The sequence below is a fragment of the Hylobates moloch genome, unplaced genomic scaffold (genome assembly GCF_009828535.3).
Source record: "Hylobates moloch isolate HMO894 unplaced genomic scaffold, HMol_V3 SCAFFOLD_8, whole genome shotgun sequence".
Lineage (NCBI taxonomy): Eukaryota > Metazoa > Chordata > Mammalia > Primates > Hylobatidae > Hylobates > Hylobates moloch.
Genome location: NW_026652283.1, coordinates 27193280 through 27197574, shown reverse-complemented (window position 1 = coordinate 27197574; position 4295 = coordinate 27193280). Strand labels below are relative to the sequence as shown.

Below are 4295 nucleotides of genomic sequence, written 5' to 3'. Positions count from 1 at the left end.
ACTTGGCCTTCCAGTTGTGCCTGAATAACACCAGATGTGATCCGAGGATTAAATGTGAAGGGATATGAAAGTGCCCTGGAGCCTGTAAACTGTTAGCCTGTCTCCCAAACGTAAGGATGGTGTTAGTATTAATTTGTCTCTGCTGTATGGCCCCAGGCAGCCCTTGGCCAACAGCAGTGTGAGTGCCTGGTGGTACTGGTCATAAGAAGGCCTGAGTCACAGCACGTGGCTGGCTCAGCACACAGTTTACTCATAGAAAACCAGGCAAAAGCAGATCAGTAACATCACTATGGCTGCTGAAAGGCAGTGTTGTCACAACGCCATGAAGACAGAAAGTTAAGGTTGCCATTATTAATTAACATGAGATAATGGCATTAAAAGGTAAATCTTCAAGGTCAACCAAGGTTTATCGACATCAAAATCTCTGCACTCCTGCCCTGTCTTCTCTAAGTATCTCCTATACTTTCCTGCTTGAGACTTTCGTTTTCCCTCCATGTGCTGGGGGTCTTACCCCCTTTCCTCTGCTTATCTAAAAGCCTCCATCTCTCCGGGCAGGACAGGACAGGCCTCTCACTGAGCCTTCGCCTGAATGAAGTGTGTGCTTGTGCCCACAATTCTACCACACAGGTGACTTTCCTGTCTTATGCCAGGTCAGGGACCAACCACATTTTGTTCTGATGCAGGTGCAGCCAACTCCTCTTGTTGGCTTTAAGTTCTCAGAGTTAATTCCATCTTTGTTTAGCATATTCATTGTAATTATATGGGGGAGACCTCAGTTGATGCAAACATCAACTTTCAGCGTTTTTTTTTCTTCCTTAAATATCACAGTTATTTCATGTCAAAATTTCTCCCAAGTCTATTGTGAACATCACTAGCAGTTGTGCTGTCTGTGCAAAGAGTGAGACGGAACATGCTGATGTTGCAGCTACTGCCATGTACTCGGCTGCTCCGGAAGGTTTTACATTTTTTAATGTAATGATAGAGTTTTCAGTTACTTACAGGATGTAATTATAAATACATATTTGCAATAGAACCAGCTTGATGTGCTTACTTTTCCATTAATAGAACACCCTGCACTTTTGGGAATGCATGTACCAACCTTTCTTTAAAGCTCAGCTGAAACTTTAACTTCCTATTAGGCTTTCCAACCAATATCTTTCTTTTCTAATTTTCCTTAGTTCTGTCTGCTCCACTCATTTAAGGCCTATAATCCCTCTCTTATTGTTTCTAACCGTTTATGCATCATTACATGTTCCTTGAAGGAAAGAAGATTCACCTACCCTTTCTTCTTCTACCTAATACAAACTACTCACCTCGCAAAACAATCAATAGTTCTTATTTGTATCCACATTGTGTAGCTTAGTGTTCATTGTTGTCGGAGTTTGTGAGGGCTGGGGGCCTAATACACAGTATCTCACTTCCCAGTTAGAGTGATGAACATTTAGAAAAGTAAGACAGGGAGGTGAAGAGATAAGAGATGAGTTACTAAAGATGAAGTTGGAAGACACAACTGAGAACGAGGCAGTTGGTGTCCTCATTGTCCACTGAACTCACTGGTGGTAGGTGGTACTCGGTGAGAGCTGCCTCCTGCAGATGGGGAGAAGGCTGACCCCATGGAGTGGTGGAGAAGGGATTATCATGTAGACAGCTCACTCCCAAAGGAAGAGGGATAGAGGTATTAAACTCAATCATATTCATTTCAAATAGACCAATCTGAAAATCAGTCTAGCCGCTTTGAGGCAGAGTGGGTGAAGGGACAGACAGAAGTCAGGAGCCTTACACTTATAATTTCCCTCTGCATGAAGGCCACATGAGAACTGCTCCTCCTCAACAATTATTTTTAAATAGTTAAAAATCTATCAAATTTTGAATACACCTCTTTCAAACCTTGCTAAATCCCAACACAATCTTCTGAAGTTATCCATCACTCATGAAACAACAAAAACAAAGAAGAGTGATTTTATAACATCATAAAATGCTCGTGTTACTAAGGATTTGATATGGTTTGGCTGTGTCCCCACCCAAATCTCATCTTGAATTGTAGCTCCCATAAGTCCCACGTCATGAGAGGGACCCGGTGGGAGGTAATTGAATCATGGTGGCAGATCTTTCCCATGCTGTTCTCGTGATAGTGAATAAGTCTCAGGAGAGCTGATGATTTTATAAAAGGGAGTTCCCCTGCACATGCCCTCTTGCCTGCTGCCATGTGAGAAGTCCCTTCACTCTTCATCTTCCACCATGATTGTGAGGCCTCCCCAGCCATGTGGAACTGTGAGTCCATCAAATTTCTTTCCTTTATAAATTACCCGATCTCGGGTATGTCTTTATTAGCAGTGTGAGAAGGGACTAATACAGGATTAATACACCAACACTTTGTAATCTGTTCACTGGACTAAATCCTTTCTTTCCTATGGCTGCATAAATATGACCTACCTATAATTCACCCCCCACCTCTCCAGAGACTGGAGGAACTGCTAAGTATGAATGAGGCCTGTTCATCTCATAGAGATTGGCAAGAAGGATGATAGCTGTCTAAGAGGTTAATTAGGCCAATTCAGGGAATAAATTCAAACCCATGCCCAGGATTTTTTAGGGTAAGGGAGCAACTTAGTTTACAAGGTAGCAGGCTAAGGTTTATAGCTTAGTACTTGATACTTTCTTCTTCTTCTTCTTTTTTTTTTTTTTTTTTTTTTTTTTGAGACAGTGTTTTGCTATGTTGGCCAGGCTGGAGTGCATGAGTGCATTTGTGCCGTCATAGCTCACTGCAGCCTCAAACTCCTGGGCTCAAGTGATCCACTCGCCTCAGCCTCCCAGGTAACTGGGAACACAGGCATGCACCACTACACCCAGATAATTTTTTATTTTTTGTAGAGACAGGGTCTCACTATATTGCCCAGGATGGTCTCAAACTCCTGAGCTCAAGAGATCCTCCTTCTTCAGCCTCCCAAAGTGCTGAGCTTATAGGTATGAGCCACCACACTGACCTCTTATTCTTAATAGTTCCAACAATAAGCTTAGAGTTTCGAAAATAATGCTAACAGGATGCGTCCTGTGGTGATAACCTTTGTGGATAAAGAGTGAAATTTCCCAATAAGTAGGTGTTGATTTCAAAGAGTGGAGGAATAAAAAAGGGCATTATATCTTGGAAAGAAAAGTAGAACTGGGGACAAGAAACAAGGTTAGGAACTGAGGTGGACCGGACTCTGCTTATGAAGCCTTAACTTTGGAGATTTTTCTTTTTGATTATAGAAATATTAAGTGGATGGTCAACTTTTTTTCCCACAATATATCATAATTCTCTTTGGTTTCGCCTCGTGCTTAAGAATAGTCAGCTATGGGAGCCATGGCTTATGGTGCAAACATGGCCAAGTCCAAGAACCACACCAGACACAACCAGTCCTGAAAATGGCACAGAAATGGCATCAAGAAACCCCAATCACAAAGAAACCCCAATCACTAATCACTAAAGGGAGTGGACCCCAAGTTCCTGAGGAGCATTGCCAAGAAGCACAATAAGAAAGGCCTAAAGAAGATGCAGGCTAACAATGCCAAGGCCATGAGTGCACGTGCTGAGGCTATCAAGGCCCTTGTAAAGCCCTTGAGGTTAAGCCCAAGATCCCAAAGGGTGTCAGCTGCAAGCTCGATCAACTTGCCTACACTGCCCACCCCAAGCTTGGGAAGCGTGCTCATGCCCGCATTGCCAAGGGGCTCAGGCTGTGCAGGCCAAAGGCCAAGGATCAAACCAAGGCCCAGGCTGCAACTCCAGCTTCAGTTCCAGTTCAGGCTCCTAAAGGTGCCCAAGGCCCTACAAACGCTTCAGAGTAGAGATCTCCGTCTGTCAACGTGAGGACAGGACTGGTGCGACGCCCCCCCCCGGGCTGCTGTCTGCATGGGGCTGGTGTCTTCCTGTGCTATTTGTACAAATAAACCTGAGCAGGAAAAAAAAGAAAAAAGAAAACAAGAACAGTCAGCTACATGTTTATAACCTTGTGAGGTGGCAGTAAAGAGCGTAATGGCAGAACCATCAATGATAGTGAAGCTTATCCCATGCTCAGTCCCCACCTCCTTGACCATCTCTGGCTCCACAGAAGCCTTTGAAGACGTGGCAGCACCACACCAAGGAAGAGAGGGGGAATCTATGTATCTCAGATGAGTGGTAATAGTGATGCCTCAGAAACAAATATGAACTAAATTGCATAGGGAAGTGATTCTTAATGGGGAGAGAAATCTGGCCTTTAAGTTATTTATGGAAAAGCCACAACTGTCGTAATAATACAATCATCTATTTCCTTGCA

General features: G+C 43.6%; 1 pseudogene; it reads left to right on the top strand.

Moving 5' to 3' along the window:
• The first annotated feature begins 3361 nt into the window (after positions 1-3361).
• On the top strand, positions 3362-3825 carry LOC116472812 (large ribosomal subunit protein eL29-like; annotated as a pseudogene).
• Positions 3826-4295: the final 470 nt, after the last annotated feature.